At 40.0% G+C, this 18,279-nt stretch overlaps 1 long non-coding RNA gene across 1 annotated transcript in view; it reads left to right on the top strand.

Annotated features, from left to right (window-relative positions):
• The first annotated feature begins 1,432 nt into the window (after positions 1–1,432).
• Positions 1,433–18,279, top strand: part of LOC116183160 (uncharacterized) — a 58,945-nt gene continuing 42,098 nt past the window's right edge. The window contains exon 1 of the long non-coding RNA XR_014952196.1: positions 1,433–2,904. This is a non-coding gene — a long non-coding RNA (uncharacterized LOC116183160). The remainder of the gene's footprint in view (positions 2,905–18,279) is intronic.

The raw sequence follows: 18,279 nt of genomic DNA on the forward strand, positions 1-18,279 counted from the left end.
ATCTCATCTTCTTTTTTCTTTGACAATGTACCCCATAGCGAAAATGTCTTTTCTCTTTGTAATCTAAATTCTATTTTGTGTCCACAATACTATTCCTGCCCACTGCAGCAACTCACTACTCACAGCAGTGCAGAAAGAAAAGTCCTTTTTTCCCCTGAATGTGCATATTCCTGGTGGAGCTTAAAAACTTCCATAAATCAATAAAGTAATTGCTGCATAATGACCTATTGTTGGTGAGCGTGCCCAGAATGATGTCATTGGGGGGTAATGGAGCTACTGAATCAAAAAAACGGCAGCTGTTCCCAATTTATTTGAGAGTCAGTTGGACAGAAAATTAAATAAACACATAGACAAGCAGGACAAGGGCAAGTCCTTGCACTATTCTTACGATTGTTTTAATTCAATCGCGGGAGTCCGCAGGCAGCTGATATTGTGGCCCAGAGTTTCAGTAATTGCCTGTCTCCTCTTTCAGTCAGGCTGCACATGCTCATTTCATCATTTGAAGTATTTGTGACTCATATTAAAAGAAAAGAAAAAGTACCAATGAAACAAAGATGAAACTTAGTTCTTTTTTCTTTTTTTCTCCCACCACCACTCCCCCCTCCCCCTCCCCTCACCCCTTGTCAGCATAGCAGGCTATCCAGGACATGCATTAATAGATAGAAATGTTCATTTCTTCCTCCATCTGCCTCTACGGGGTCTCTACCCTTCTTTCCCTAGGACATGAAGGACAGTTTTCCCTTTTTTTTAATCACTCATATGTCCTTTGGGAAGCCCCCTAAAGTTTCATATTCACTGGGGAGAGAAGAAATGCCACCTGGCTTCGCACTCTCTTCTCTGCTGTGACTAACAGCTTTGATGTGCTCCTTTGAAGTTCCTGGCTTCAGGCTGCATTAGGGAAGCATTAAATGCAGCCTTAACACCGTGTGTGGAAGCTGGAAGCCCGTTGTGTGTGCACACTGGACCTGGGGGCACCGACGGTGCTTGTGGGGCCAAGGGAATGCAGGGACCACAGCAGGAGCAGCTCTCCAGCACAGCCTGCTTCTCTCCTTTCCTTATTCCCATTTCCTGCTGCTGGGGCCCTGAGCACACATCAACATCCGTGGTATTTTTCAGCTCTTGCAGCTTTTTGTGGTACCTCTGCATGCTTTAGAAGCCCTGATGTGGGTCAGAGTATTGGGACATCACATCTGACTCCAGCAGGATTTGGCTCTTTGGTACTTCAGGGCAATGTGTCTTCAAAAACTGTTGTGGCTTTAAAACAGTCAAAGTGCTTTTCATGGAAACTAAACGAAGTTTGGGTCACTGATCAGTTATCTGACTTGTACTGAGAATTACAATGTCTATTCCTTCATAGTTGGATTCTTAATATGACAGTTTTCACAATGCTAAACAAGTGTGGGTTTTTAACATCCCTCTTTTTTTGTTTTTTTTTTTTTAACTTACAGATGGATTCTTTTGTGTGTGTATTTTCTCTGTCTGCATAACCAGACACAGTGAAGTTGATGTTTGTCTCAAAGATGGAGAAGTGCTTTTCCATATTTGTCACCACAGATCTCTTCAGATCAGACATCTCTTTGATCATTTTAACTGTGTTTTATATGCTTCATAATTTCCTTGCTGAGTACCTTATGTTGTGTTTTACTTAATAAATCAATAAATAATCGCAATAATTAAAAGGGTGTTGTGCAGTAGGGAGCTAGATGAAAAATAGGTTATTCCATTAACCTTTTGCCTCTGGAGACAGGAATTTCAAATTTGTGGTAGGTCACAAGAGCAAATCAGTTGGTCTCTGATGAACTCCAGTCCACATCACGAGGCACTGCCTCACTTCTCCCAGTCCCTCCTGACTGACAGCTTTAGTCTGGAAGAATTACAGATCCTTTGCAGCTTGGAAGGCTGAGATGCAGTGGCAATGCTAGCACCTACACCCACTGTGTCTTATTCTACAGAGAACCATTCAGGAAAAGGAAAAATAATCCAAAGCCTCCCAATGCCTGAATTAATATTTAAATATTGAAATTGCAACTGGTAGAAGCATGAAGTAGCTTGTGCAAGTAGGAAGGTGTGTTTTCTTCATCCCTGTCCTATAAAGTGGCGCCCAGAGGACACAAAAATCTTGTCACAGGAAAATTAAGGGGGAGTTGGTGGTGTGTCGTACACCCAAGTGTAGGCAACAAATGTGTTAGTGAGGAGCTGTCTGTTCCATCACAGATCACACAAACTTACAAACAGACCTTTAGGTTATCATTACTCTCACCTCTTGTCCTCATTTCTGCCTTCCTCCATCAGTTGCTGATGCAGCTCTGTTGTCTGTGCTCTGAGATCTGAGTGGCCAAGTGAGGTGTAACACAAATAAATAACAGATATTCACAGTCAGTGTTGCAGTAATGTGACTCTTTTCTTCTGACTTACTCTGAGAGAATGAAGGTGAATTATTAAGTGGCATCTCAGGCTTAAGATGGAAACTCATCTTAAAAATAAAGGCAGCACAAATTTTGGAAGAAATGCTTTTATGTTATAAAATCTGCAATTTTGCCATTTGCTTGCTTGTTTTACACAATGAGATTAAAAGCTTTTTCTTTTCCTATTACATAATTTGAAAACAAAAAGGACCTGAATTATATTTTTGCATAAAAAAATGAAGACTTCTAAAAGTTCAAAAGATTGTAAAAATTCTAATTTTTGACCAAGACATTTCAGTCTGTAATTTTGAGCAGTAGTTTCAGCCAAGTCTCAATATTTTCTGTTATTTCTCATCTATCTGCAGGTCATTTATAGGGAGAGAGACGGTGCTTTTGGATGACACTCACAGAAGATGCCCCAGAGTGGACTGCAATTTTTGTCAATTCCTGTTGCCAGGACCTCACATACTAATTCCCAGCTGATTTGTGGTGAACACTGGTATGTTTTTTAGTGAAAACTCTTTTTTACCTGGTTGTGATTATGCTTTTGTTTGGAAGAGGGAAATTATTGAAATTTTATTGGTACAATACCTTCAGGGACTCATCCTCTTCCTCATATATGTATTCCTGTTTTGGAGTTATGGTGGTGAGTGGGGAGGACTTCTCAGGGCACCATTGTATGTTCTGTGTTGTTGGCCATCCTAATGATAGCTTTAGCAGATACCAATTTCAGTAGGCTTAGCAGAGTCAATCAAAAGAGATTGTGTGTTCCAGTTCTTAGCTTTGGAATGTTGTCTGGAGGAAGGACACAAAGCTGTTTGTGGTGGGAGTGCTGTGGGCAGTCTGGTTAGGGCTAACTGGGATGTGGAAGGAACACAAAGGTTTGAGATCCAAATATGGAAGCTGAATGAAGAGAATAAATTTTAGGAATAGGAAAATAAGGATGACTATGAAGCTTGCCTGCTGTACTTCCACAGAAGTTCTTTTCCTAAGAAACCAGTCTCAGTTTGCAGTTCTGTGCTCTCATTCTCAGTACAGTCTGTGTGAAACAAGTGTCTCTTAGAGGTGAAAGAGATTCTCAGAAGAAACTTTTGCACCATTGCTGAAGATGATCAGGTGCTTGATAACACTGGGGCATCTCTGGAGAGTGACTTCCTAAACTTTATCAGTATATCTTTGGTCCAAGGTTTTTGTGCTGTTCTGTGCTTTGTGATCCTCACGGCTGCAGGGGGACTGCTGGGTTCCATTGTGGGGACTGTGAGGATTTCTCTTAAAAAATGGATGCTCTAGAACAAAATTAAGTCAAAGGAGACAACCTTGTGTCTGAGAACTGCTTATTGGTAACCAAAAATAACAACAACAGAAGATGTTATTTTGTAGCTCTTTACAGCATTTTCTTTTTTGAGCTGGGTGGCTTCAGCCCTGTGTAGATCCAGCTCTGCTTTGTGCCAATACTCAAACATCTCTGTTAAGCCCTAAGGATAAAATAAATTTACTTATGGTACATTTCATCTGTGTTTTGGGTTGAAAGGGAAAACTGGAAATAGAGCAGAGATGACAAAGAGTCTGGTGGGTGTAATGCCCATTTGAAGAGTGCTTCTTACTGAAGTCAGACCAGTTTCTCATAGTACTGAAGGTACTTATTCTTTACTGCCTTTTGTCAGGTTCATGGCTGTATAGAAGGCAGCTGTAACATTTTTCAGTATTTTTTTTTAATTTTTATGATACAGCTTATACTTAGCCATACATGGTGGGACAGACTATACATTTTGTTTGCAGCTAGTTTTCTTTTTCCAATGAGTTCTGTATGTATTCAACCAGCCTAATCACTGATGAACACTGGATATGTGAGTCTGTCATGTTGGGTTTACAGTCTAGGTTGATTATCTGGTTCTTTGTGTGAAATAGGTCTGTTGCCCTGATTGTACAACAGCAAGAGGTTCTTTTTGCATCCATGTGAAGCTGTAATGGTTCCAAATCTAGTGCTGAACATCAGAATTTTTTTTATCCAGACAAACCTCTCTGTATGTAAGATTTATTTATTGCAGCCTATCTGTGAGCTCTTCTTTTTGCCATATTTGCTTATTTTCTCCCCAGGTTAAAATTATGTACATTTAAACCAAGGTTTCTCTTTAGTTTAAAACTGTAAATCCTACATGTGAGATTTCTTGTTTGCTTGCCAGCCTTGCCAACATTTTGCTGAGGAACATGTGAAAAGTAAGTGACTGCAGTTTTGCATAAAGATGGGCCTGCTTGCAGGGGCTGTCTCCTCATCCAGAACTTCTCAGGAAACCTTTCAACAGCAGCTTCATTTTCAGCTCAACCTGGAACTAGAGAAAAGGCACTCCTTTGGGGAGAAATCTGGTGATGGGCAGCTCTGCTGGACTCTTTTGCAGTACTGGTGGAGAAAAGGCATCTCAATGTCAGCAATTTCTATGAGTACTGGAAGCAAAGGCACAGAGATGTTTTGACAGTGCTGGTGCAGGGGATCTTGCTCTTCTTCACCCTCTCTGAAGCTCCACTTATGGCTCTGTCTGGCAGTCCTTATCCTGTCACTAGAGCAGAAGTGCTAGTGAGATATTTAGGACCTTTTCCTGCTGTCCCCAGCAACCCTGGGTTTGAGATGTCCACATACCTTCACAAATGCTGACCAGCTTACTTTCCTGTGCCTGCAGGTGCCCTGTGGTAGATACAGGCAGCTATATGCTCCAGCATATTCAGGAGGAGAGGAAGTAGTGCTCTTCAGGGAAGTGTTTCCCTGAGCTGTGTCTCTCTTCTTTTTGGTAAAGCAGGAAAGCTCTGCATGTAGCACTGTCCCTGAATTCTCTTGCTCAGGTAGGGTGGAGCTGGTTTGCCAGGACCATGGCCAGCAGATTTGGAATATAGACAAGGATGGAGCCTCCCTAACATCCCTGTGCAATCTGTGCCAGTGCTCAGTGACCCTCACAACAAACAAAAAAAAATAGACATCTGGGACCTTCTCTCCTTTTTCTTGCCCCTGGGAAATCAAAAGGCCACAGCCAGGCTGCACCAGGGATAAAGGTGAGCTGATCTCACATCTTCTGATGATGACAAGGAACCAAGTATTTAAAGATCTTACTATAAGACCTTATAATTTTATTTAAAGATTTTATAATAAGAGCTCAGAATATACACTAAGCAAGAGGCAAGCCCCTGGGACCCTTATCCTGACAGAAAGGCTCTGAAGCCTCTGAGCTAGTTACTCAGCCCTGAGCCAGGGGTAGCTTTCCTCTAGGTGTGCACATCTGGGAAAACAGCTTCCCAGTCGTTAATGCACGTGGGGCTGGGAAGCCTGGCAGGAAAAGCTCCAGTGCAGTAATTGCATGCAGCTACACTATTTGCATACAGTAATTGCATTCCAGCTCCTTTCTGGTTACATTTTACAAGAAGTGCAACTAGAAGGGAGCTGGAATGGGAATGAGACCCATTTGCTGGTTTTAGCAGACATTTCCTGGAGGTCTTCAGTTTGGGGTTTTTCATTTCCTTTCTTGTTCTGTGTGGTTTTTGACTTCTTAAGATTGCAGCATCTCTTCCATTACTGTAAGGACTATAAAATCTACTCTGCAAATAAACACCCTCAATCAACATGTAGCCCAGACAAGGAACATTTCAAAAACTGATACCAAGTTATCTTTATGGTTAACTATGATGAACTCAAAATTACCATTTAAAGTCTTAAGTGTTAAAAATAGTCAAATTTCCTTGAAAAAAAAATTTTAAGAGTAATACTTTTTGTAATCACCCCACATATGATACATCATCTTGAAGTTTCAGGAACGCTTTGGTTGAAATTTTAACAGCTCTCCTTAAGAAATGCTAAACAGCAAATATTCTTTCCAGAAATACCATCCCCTATAAACCTGTCAGACTATTACTTAGCTATTAACCTTTCTCAATGAAATTGTAATAGTGCTGTTTAAAAGAATGCTGAATATCAGAAATATTTTACTAATACATAACAGATGGATACCATATCCAGAAATATTTGTACTGTAAAGCAAAGTGCTAAGCAGTTTTACACTGAGAAGTCAAAGAGGGGCAGGAAACAGTTTTCCCATCCCACAAAAAATTTTAGTTTTCATATTTTCCTACTCTCATGAATATACAGAATATGAAAGAACCTGGAGTGTCCCATAATATATTTTTTCTGAGTTTTTATTTATTTGATTTTTATTCCAAGTACTTATTCTCCACACACACACTGCATATTTGTTATTTACTACATCTTTCTTGATACAGACATCCTGTCCTGAGAAGGCTTCAGATTGAACAGTCAATAGGTTTTCTTTTGGATCTCCATCCCCTTGGCTGAAAACCACTTTCTTATTAGGTTAAAGAGTAAAAGGAAGTGTTAGAGCAAAGCTGTGACCTAACTGAAATACAGATTCCTTATGTCATGTACCTTTCATAACTCTCCATATGCGAGGATAACTGATTTTTCCATCCTGTTTTTATTGCTGATTTCACTGTTGGACTTGGTCCTGGGTGTAACCTTTATTTTTAAATAAATGAGGCTTGAGAAAATTTAGAGTTGCTGTTTTCCAACAAGTTACAAGTATGGGGAGTGGGACACTTGCACTTGGAAAGTTTTTTGTGAAGATGTGCTTTTTATTCATCTTGTACAATAGTCCTAGCTGTGGCTTTAGCTGAAGAACATGTTTCTATAAAAGGATGGAATATGTTTCCAAACAATGTCTTAGTTCAAAATAGTTCAGCACTTCATGTGAAATGTAACTACAGCTGAAACAATACATTGTGTCTTCCACTGAAGAATGAGTAGAAATCCTGCTAAATGCTTCTGCCATTGAGCAGAAAGACTGGGATGTGGGACGGAACAAAATATTATTATTATGTGTATATCCACAGCATGAGAAAGAAGTAATGCTGATGATTTATTTTTAATAACTCTGAAGCAGTATGTTTTCAGAAAGTTTTGAAGTGGTGAGATGGAAGTAGAAGTCTTGTGGTCAAAAGATGTTTCATCCTTCTATTATGAGAATCTGAGGTAGCCAAGATGTGTTAGCCATGAATTTCCTTGAACTGGCAGTTTGTACAGAGTATCTCTCCTGGCTGGTAATTACATGTACAAATAATACATTGCCTTGAGATTGATTCATTTATTCTGAATTGCCACACTAATTTTCCCTCCAGATTTCTGACCAGCGCTTTTAATTCATTAAAATATGATTGCATGAAAATTTTTGTTCTCCAACAAGAACTGTCTCTGCTACGCCTTTTCTTCACAAGGTGTAAATTCTACTTGGTGAGCACTGAAATGATGAAGTTAGAGGTATTGTAACTTTCCTGTTAATTAAAGGCTTTAAATCCAGACTGGCACCTTTATAAATATAACTATACATTTACATAGATCTGTGTTCAACTTCATTTGTACCTTTCATACTTTGATTCAAGAATCACTAGCTAAAGTTACACAGACTATTCAGTCAGTTGAGTTTTCATCAATAATCCTAAAATGTACCAATTCATGTTAAAACATTATATTATGTTAAAACATTTATATTTTTACATAGCTAGCTTGCCTTTATTAAGTATTTACTACTTGTGCTGTTAATTAGTGGCAAGGATGTTCTCTGTTTAATGTTGCTCTTTAAACACTTTGTTTTCAACTTTTTTTTTTTTTAATATGATTTTTTTTCAGTGACAAGAAACACTGAGAATTGCCATAGAGACTGTTCAGGATTTTAATGTAGCAGTAAACCTGGATACAATCTTTCGGTAGCTGAAAAAGATTAATTATATTATTTTTATTTTGATTTTTCCTGTTCTTTAAAACTTTGAATTCTTTCATTTCCTTTAACTAGGAAAACCAAGAAATATTGCAGGTAAAGTTTTTTAAAAGTTTACAAAAAATACATAATTTTGTCCAGGAAAAATATCTATTTGGAGACACTACTTTCCCCTGCAACTTTTTCAAAATGCTGTCTGATATAATTTTAAATGACATCTTGGCAATATTTTTTCCCTTGAGTTATCTTACCTCAGGAAGGACTCTTCTACCAAGTCAACCCGCTCAGAAAAAGCAGATATTATAGACAGTGGTATGGTTTTATAGCTGAAAAGCTATTCCATGGTTGGATTTTTCTATCTAAGTTTTTTTTTTTTTTTACTATTATTATCATTATTATTTTAAATGACATTATGAGATATACACTCTCATTTAATAATAGAGCCCTGGCAGAAATACCGAGTTTGCTCTGGTGTCCTTTATCAGCTTTGTTCCTGGTGTGGTCACAGAAGGGTGTTTGGGATCACACAGGGCCAGGGCTGCAGGACCTGAAAGGAGCCTTCAGAAAAGGTGGGGAGACACTGTTTACATGGGCCTGGAGTGACAGGACAGGGAATGGCTTCACACTGACATAGAGTGGTTTGGATGGGATATCGGGAAGGAATTCCTCCCTGTGAGGGTGGTGGGACAGCTTGTCAGACAAGCTGTGCCCCAGCTGTGCCCTGGTGGCCCGGGCTGCATGTGGCTTTGAGCAGCCTGCTCTAGTGGACGGTTCCTAGTTTGGAATTTGGTGATCTCTGAGGTACCTCCCAATCCATGCCATTCTGTGACTCAGTGATTCTGTGGTCCTGTTGGTCTTCTATCTTGCCCAGTCCAGTTATCCTAAGTACTGGACCCTACAGAAACAGCTGTGGATCACACTTTCCTTCTTACAGCACCAAAGTGTGTTTGCCTCTGACATCTCCAGATCTCTCCAGGGTTTGGATCTTCAGCTACCCAGGCTGCTTCCCTCCCACCCCACTGCTCACACGGGCACATCGCCTCACACTCTTTCCCCAGACCTCACCCTTCTCTGGCCACCTCTCAGAACCTCTTTAAGCCTCTCTTTATCTCTTATTTTACAGCATGGAAACAGTTCAGGATGGGGGGATGAGAAGGAAGGAAATGGCTGTATGTGATTGTGCCCTCAATGTTCTTGTAGCATGTCTGTGGGTGGTGGTGCTGCCTCCTCCCTTGATTTTGTTTCTGTTAAGGTACAAGTATACCCTTCTGCAGGGAAATTTTACAACTATTTTCTTTACCTCCCTAGCAAAACAAGAACAAAATGTTAGTGCAGCATGATCCATAAAATTACCAGCAGTTGCAGCTTTTTAATCTGATGTTGTAACAGATACAGGTCCTGACAATTCTGGCTAATTTGCACTTTGCACATTTCCAGTGTTTATGAGGACAAGGAATGCTGTGCCATGCTTTTATCTCCCAATGGTAGGGCCCCACACTAAATCCATGGAGAAACACATGCCCATGCACTGAATTATCATCAAATTTATGAGAGATTTTAGCTATTCCAGACCAGCCTTGTTATCTGTGTTAATTTGGATGTTAAGCCAAAGAAGGTCTTAAATTCTTGAATATGGGTCAATTTTAAGACAAATTTTCTTTGTAACTCAAGAATGAAGTGCACAATCTTCCTGGAGCAGCATGGATTGTTAATTCCTTCTTTTTTCATATATGTATATTTCTCTCTTGTGCTTGGAAGTGCATACATGTACAAACACTGTAAGGTTTTTAGAATTAATAGGGCCTTTGGCATTTTTAAACCTTAGTCTTGACTAGATTTACGTGTTTATTCTGCTTTCCTCCTGTTGCAGTTTGGTAAGTGTTTGAATTTAGTTTCAAAATTAAGTTCCTTGTGAACCTTCTGAATGAAGGGCACCACAGAAGTAACACAAGAATGATTGAACTGATTGAGTGACTGTACTCCTCCCTACTATATTCTCCTCCTCACTGCTATTTAAAAGGAAGAGGGATGGACAGCTTTGTAGATGTTCCTTGGACTGTATGTTTTTGCTGTGTGGTCTTTCTATAATTTCTGTACTTATAGCATCACATTAATTACCCAGTTAAACTCAGTGCCAGGATAAAAAGTTAAATGCATTTAACCAGACACAAAAGCTTCAGGAAGTTAGAAGACTAAAGTCTTCAAACATTATATTATTGAAGTTTTGAGCAGCAACTTCTGGGATGCAGCAGGAGTAAAAATGGTACTGCTTGTAAAATGCAGTTAATTCTACCTCTGTGTAAGAAGAGATAGTGTGATGTGATTGTTAACGATAGTCGGATGGTTGTTTGGCCTTGATGATTCAAGAGTTGCCTTCTAATCTTATGTTGATGGACACATAAAAGAAATCTATTTAATGGAAAAATGGTCTCGGTGTAATAGAACAAATGGAATTTGCACATTTATTGGTAAACCCTGCAGTTTTTATCCATAAACTGTTGGACTGTTAAAATTATGCTCTCAGTATTATTAATTCTGACTAAAATTTATGTTCAAAACATTTATGACTAAGTGAGCACCTCTGGAATTCTGGAAATCTTCTGGCATCAGTCACACTGTTGTAGGTGGTTATCTCATCTGAACTTGTAAATGGAGCAGTTTTAAGGGAGGGTTGAGGTTAGATAATGCACACAGAGCACTGCCAAGTGAATCTTTGACCTGCCTTCTGAATCAGTAGTAAGCAAATATTTTGCTGAATAAATTATATCCATGGATCTGCAACTGCCAAGAAAGTACATTTCCAAGTAAAACACAAAATGAACTTCTGTTTTTTTTTATGGTTATTAAAAACCATGGAGTGTTTGGACATCCTACTAACCTGACCAGACTCTATAATAGGAATTATTTTTCTGCTTGTGTTCGTCTAATTTCAACAAGGTTGTTCTTGTTCTTCTCCCAAGCCAGAGGTTCACCCGTTTTTTTTTGATTGGTGAGCCACTTTTAGGCCTTTGTGTACCTCAAGTGCTTACCTGAGGTAAACACAATTATCAGGTTTAGAATCCCCCTGGGGCAGCTCTGGGTCTGTACATTGCTTGTGCACTGCCTCTTGGGATTTAAGAGGCAGTGTTAGAAAGTTACTGCATTGCTGGGACTGTTAAGAAAAAATTACTTTCTTTTGCAAGACACCTATAATTTGTGATCAGCTGCAATAGTCAATGGTTTAATAGACTTAATTTTTCCTGTATTTTGGTGTAAGGATACATATCATTTTTTATTTCCTTCTTTTTATAGAAGTGATCATTTGTCATTATCAGTATGTATTATTGTTGCTGCTGTTACCCCATACTGTTAGGGGCCGTCTTTAGGAGCATTCACAAATATGACCTGCTTCATCCATGGTCTTTCCTGCCTTGCTCATCAGGGACATTTTTGGGGATTGGTTCTGTTTGTGTTCCCCAGCAGGTTGAACATAACTGCATAAAGAGGTGTAAGGCCCAGTTTGGTCCTCCCATCTTAGATGAGCTAAAAAAGGAGGAGTGTGGGAAGTTTTGGGCATTAGTGCAGCAGGTCTGTGAGAGTAGGTAATACTTAATACCTATTTTTAAATCATCCTTTCATGCCTGCTTGAATCAGACTTTTCCAAAGTCACCACTATTAGAAATATTAGGCTATTGTTCCACCAGAGGCTGTGCGTCAGGTGTAAAATGAATTTTCTCTTACCACATTCAGGCACAATAATTTCTTTTGATGTATGACTGTATTTCTACTGCCACAAAGGGCCCAATCCTTGCCTGGAGTATTTAATTGCCTCAATTAGTTCCTGGTGCTTCAGACTGCCATGTGCATTTGATAGATTTCCTCATCTCGCCTTATTTCACCCCGAACTTGCTGCAAAATGCTGAGGTACATGCAGGAACCCACTGGGGAAGTTTGTTCTTGGAGATGAGTCTATGCCTGGTAAGGCTCTGAGTAATATGAACAGATCCCTCAGGATGGGAAATGTTGTATAAATGCCAGGTATCAATGCAGTAATAACATTTCTCAAATTAGCAGATCAACAATGTGCCAAATAACAGTATCAGGTAGCAATTGCCAGGTTCTAAGACAGCAGTGAGAGTAGTTTTAAAATGGAAGTGAGTGTTATTTGATAATCCTAACTCTTACTTCCTGACCAGCACTGAAAATTGCATTGATTTGAAAGACACTTATTTTTCAGCAACATTTTTTTTATTAAAGAGAAAACAATGCTGCCTGAGAACAGCCTGGTTCTAGAAAGATGATCATGGACCACACAGCCCTAGCTTTTAGAAGGCCCAGTTTACTGAGGAATGCCAGAATATTATCACCTGGTATTATTGAAGAAGGAATTAGTGTCTCTGCACTAATGGTTGTTTGTTAACTTAAAATTTAAAAAAAAAAAAAAGAAAAAGGAAGGGAAGAAAGGAAGGATGGTAAATTAGTACTATTATATTTAAACTATGATTCTCCATTGCCTTTGCCAAAGTCTTTTAAAGAAAGTGCAGCATTACAAATAAAAATGCAGTCAGAAAAAGCCACACTACCCTGGGTACACCCATATGGCACATTGCAGAATAGGCAAATATATTGTTTTTATGGGAAAAAAGAAAACCCAGACCACAGAAGATGAATGATATAAGAGGCAGAGTTTATTCTTCTGTAAGGATATCCAGTAAGAAGCAGCTATCCAAACAGTGATGCTTCTGCAGATGCTTGTGAGGTTATTGCCAGTCCTGATGCTCAAATCCACTGAAGGGTGTGACAGAGGAGGGATGGACATGGCTTTTGGAACTGGCTGGGCACTGGGGCAGGGAAGCAGGCAGTGCAGGAGAAAAGATGGGATTTCTCACTACTACCTTGCACTTACAGCAGTGGCTCCTCTGGTGAATTTTTATGAGCTTTCATGCTGCAATAATGCTGAGAAAGAGCCATGGAGGGTATTTTTTATTTTTGATTTGAGATTATTTGGAGGGGGGTTTTGGCTTATTTATAAATAAAAATTCCCTGCATTTGTGAATATCCACCCTGCCCAGGCTGTCCTCAGTGGGCTGAGCTTCTCTGAGCCTGGCTTGCGGGAAGTCAGAGCCTCCTGATCCCATCAAGTATCCAACACTTTTCCCTGATGCTGCTTAATTCCTAGAATCATACCATGATAGAATGCCTTGGGATAGTAGAGACCTTAAAGCTCACCCCTTTCCACTCCCCTGCCCTGGGCAGGGACACCTTCCACTATTCCTAGGTTGCTCCAATCCCATCCAGCCTGGCCTGGAACACATCCAGGAATGTGGCAGCCACAGCTGCTCTGGGTACCCTGTGCCAGGGTCTCTCCATCCTCACAGGGAAGAATTTTTAACCTAAATTTCCTCTCTTTCAGTTTGAACCCATAACTACTTCTCCTATCAGTCAGTTCTGGAGAAAATCCCTGATTCCTTTCTTTTTTAATTATTGTCACGTATCAACAACTGGTCAGACATATTCAAAACACTTACCTTTGAGGTGTAAACACTTCCTGAGAAAACATCCTGAGCCTCTTTTACACCTTTAAGCGCAGCTATCAGTAGCACTCAAGCCATGAAGAGCCATTGTCACTGCTCACCCAGGAATACCAGTAGGCACCTGTATCCCACTCCTCATAAATACTAATCATGGTGGTGTTAGCAAATACCTTATCTGCTACATTTTGCAAGTCACACTTCCCTAAAACCTCAATACCAGAGGAAAGAATCATAATGCAAGCCAAAACCCCCAAACCAAAGTGCACCCCTTCAGTCACCATCCAGTTTGAAATATTCATTATGGAGAATGTGGCAGAACATGCTCCTCACTGCAATAGCCCCCACCATGGTTTTATTGTTGCTCTGTGCAGACTTAACAAAAAAAAAAAAAAAAACAACAACAAAAAAAAATTCTACAGCAACAAACTTCAAGAATGTGGGAATCAGTCTCATTACGGAAGAAAGGGGAACTTTATGAAATATATTTACAGGAAAAGAAGGCAAGAGAAGGAAGAAAAGAGTACCATACCAACTCCACTAGGGAAATAAAAGAGACTACCACCCTTATACCAACAGAAAGAGGCACAGAATTACTAGAAAAACAACTATAAAGACATCGTAAATCAAACAGCATAGAGTTTAGAACATCAAAACCGCAGAAATTTTCATCTATTATTAATTATGATAAAAAATTCTATCTCAGAATATTTTACACAGCAGCTGTTGCCAAGAAAATCTACATCTTCTTGAGCTGAGAAACTTTAAAATCAGAAGCAAATCTTTGTGTAGCCAGTGGAGATTGCATAGATATTAACACACTGTTTCAATGTCTTATTTCCATTTTCCAGTCAATTAAAAACACCAATATGAAATACAAAAACTATTTTAATTTTATTTTGATCTTATTTAAATATTTAACTGAGCCCAAATATCCTGATGTCTATTTTGTGTGTGTCTGCATGTGTTATGAAAATCCAGTCATCTTTCTAAAATTGAGTTATGGCTGTTAATCCATGTGGATTAGTAGTTCTAAAAAGTAATTTATTTGTTGCTTTAATTTTTTCCCTTGTAGTAATTTTGATGTGGCTGAGAACTGCTTTTGGAGATGGAGTCGGAGTTAGGATTCACCAGATTTGCTCCCTCTTGAAGGCTGTTAGCACTGTGGCAGCTAAGCCGCAGTGACCAAATTCCTAGCATTACCTTTGTATTAACCTGTGTTTTTTAAGGAGCTGGTTCAGGACTTGGGTCCATAAGTATGGATGGATGCATTTCCCCAAGCAAGCATTTGGCCAGGGAGCAGGGGCAGAACTGCATTTCGTGCAGCTTGAGACTTTTGTGTCTGCAACCCCTGCATGTCTTCACATGTTTCGTCACGAGTCAATTTAGGTTCCACATTCCTCAGGTGGGGAACTAGATTTGTCCTGGTGGCTCCAGCTGTTGGCAGAGCTAAAGGAAATGAGTAGAATGGGCTATTTCACCTGGAAGGGACCTGCAGGGATCATCTCTCTGAGGGCCTGGCCTCTGGGCCCTGATCAGCAGGGCTGATCAGGTTAAAGCATATTAAAACACTGCCCAAACACTGTCTCAAATAGTGACATGCCTGGGGCACCTAAAGCATTCACTGCTGTTCCTCTGAAATAAGGAGATGTGGAGTTACAGCTGAACAGCCCATGTTACCCTGTCCATGGCTTTCAGTGAGTTTTAATGTTGGAGATATGCTGGTCTGCACATGCACTCAGTGCCTGGCCTTTCATCAGCGAATAATTTATAGCCACTTCAGTCACAATCTATGGTTCCTGTAAACAAATCAGTTATTATTTGTCTAGATAAAATATAAAGCATACAAAAAAAATTCTTAAACTCTAACTTGTTAAAACAGAATGCTCTATTTGAAGGGGAGCTGAGTGGGGGGAGAATTTTCAGGGGAAATACCAGTTACAGCAAACAGCTATAGCCAAGTCATCTCTCGTGGTTAGTATTTGTCAACAGTGTAACACATTTGCATCAGTCAGGAAAGTCATCGAAGCTGTTCACTTGGAAGAATTGCAGTCTCTTGTTCTTGAAGCAGCAGTGAAATGACAACCTATAAAATGCTTGCAAAGATTTGAAAGGAAACATTTCAGGCACTGCCTGGAAAACGTGTGACTAAGGCTGTGAGAATAATTGTGATTTTTTTCAGCTAGAGTGCCGAAACTAAAAAAGAGGGAGGAAAAAAATAAGTTAGAGTCAAACCAAATGGAACTTTGTTTTTTGTTTTTCTTGCCAAAATGGAAATCTGGAAACATTTATTTAGTGTAAAATGCAAACATACATTCCATTTAATCCAAAACAAAAATGTTCATTTTAAAGCATGAGGAGGAAAAGTAAAGGAAATAAAGGGCTGGGATCTGCCAGGTTTTCAGAGGTGACAGCTTTTTACCTAGCAGCTGGGATGGGGAATACTATATTTATGTATACACATGACTATTGCTTGAGAAGTGACCCCCCAACTTACTGTGTGCCCTTGGCACAGGGACAGAAACGCAGGGTTTTGCAGAGGAAAAAGGCTCTTCCCAAGGGCAGCTTTGTGCCCACAGCACAGTAGGCAGAGGTCTGGATTCTTTCCACATCTGCTGTGAAGCTCAGTGTGCTGCAGGCACTCCTGCTTCAGCTGGGTGTCACTCAGTGTGTGTGGCTGTCCCTTCTCCTCTCAGAGGCTGTGTGGAGCAGCTGCTGGAGTGCAGCCCCCTCAGCCACCTGCCCAAAAAGCTTTTTCCTCCATAGCTTGCTGCTGTTCCTTGGCACAGTGATTATCTAAGCACCTTGCAATACTTTAGCTTCTTAATTACGCAGGACAGCGCTCAGAAAGGATTTGGAGCTGCTTTCCTGGAGGTCCTGTAGAGGGATGTGAGAGCACAGGGGTACCTAGCAGAGAAGTCTCTCACCTCTGTCCTGGTGAGGGTGGTTTCCCAAGTGAGTTGTGGCCAGCTCACATATTCAATGTGTGTGCAATGAAACAATCTGAATGAGTTTGCAGGTCAGTCCAACATGACATTAGTGAAGTTATAAGTCCAGATCCAGGTCCCACTGCAGGCACTCAGAGTATGAACCACTCACTGCTCATAACCTTCTGAGCCTTGAACATCCAACCAATTTTTTAGTCAACAAGTTGTCCATGGTTTCTGGCTGTGCGATTTCAACTTGAGGGTACAGTGCTTAAAGTCTGGCTAAAGTCAAGGTAAATGGCATCTCCTCCTCAGTACTTTTCCACAGTTGCAGTAATTTTATTGTAGGAAGCAGTCAAGTTGGTCAGACATGACTTACCTCACTGAGGGTTCTTTATTCAACTAGGCAAAAGGCAGCAAGAGCAGAGCAAAATAATCCAGACAAAGAGAAGGTGTCTTGTCCTAGACCACACAAGAGGTCAGTTGTGCAACCAAAGACAAAACTCCAGTCTTCTTAATCTCAGTCCAGTCCCTGACCCAAATGACATGTCTCTATTTTTTAATTGAAAGTTAACTTTTAGTAAAGTATTTCATAGCTGAAAGAAAAAAAATCTCAAAACATGGACCACATGGCAGATCCCCAGAGAGCACTAACAGCTAATAGAACATATTTTGCAACTGTTGTATTGGACTAAATTCAACTAGGAATTGATTTAGCTCTTCTCTTTAGAAATAAATGGCCAACACAATTTGGCCTTTACATTTCCTAGACCATAAATGGCTTAGGAGCTTTGAAATTACACTTGGGGTAGGATAACAATAAAGAATGGAAGGATCTTTTTTTGTGGTAGTAGGAGGAATGCAATCTGTGTCACACCTGAGTGCCTCCACATACCTGACACAGAACTTGATAAGTGTAAGTAAATGTTAGCTTTAATTATTTTAAGTTCAAGCTTATGGTCACTGCTAGTGAGGCTGGAGGCTGGTAGATGGGAGAGACAGAAGGGGGAATATTCTTAATGCACTGGAGTACCAGGCTGTCTAGGGCTGATGCTCACAATTCTCATCAGAACTCTCCTGTCTCCAGCCCTTGTGAGGCTTTTGGCCTTATTTGTGAGAAAACTTTGCACTGCTTCCTTGGCTGTGTTGAAATCCTGATAAGTTTTTTTAGTTGATTTGTGGATGGGTGTTCTCAAAAATCCATTCTAAGTAGGCAGCTAAAAACTCTGACTCCTGACTAATGCTAGGAGGATGAAACATATTTTATACAGCAATACAGTTTGCCATGGAGAGCGGTGGTGCTTTCCTGAATAACAGCATAGAAATAGCCCTTCCTTAGTGGGTCTGAGCTCCTGTGTGAATGCAGCCTTTAAGGAGGAATTTCAGAGCTGCTCAGTTTCAGGCATGAGCTGTAAGGGCTGGCTCATTTAACCTCAGGGACCACTCTGAAACCACAGCCTGGGAGTCAGAGCAGTTGTGGTTGGGCTTTGTAAGTGAGCTGCATCACTTGAGTGATGGATGCACCAAAGTCCAGGAACAATTTGTATTCCATTTAGAATGTGAAGAAATGTGTTTTGGTTTGTTTTTTTGTTTGTTTGTTTGTTTGTTTTTTTTATTTTTTGTTTTGTTTTGTTTTATTTTTTTGTGGGTTTTTTTTTTGTTTTTTTTT

This window comes from Lonchura striata, chromosome 1A (genome assembly GCF_050655825.1).
Source record: "Lonchura striata isolate lonStrDom1 chromosome 1A, ASM5065582v1, whole genome shotgun sequence".
Taxonomy (NCBI): domain Eukaryota; kingdom Metazoa; phylum Chordata; class Aves; order Passeriformes; family Estrildidae; genus Lonchura; species Lonchura striata.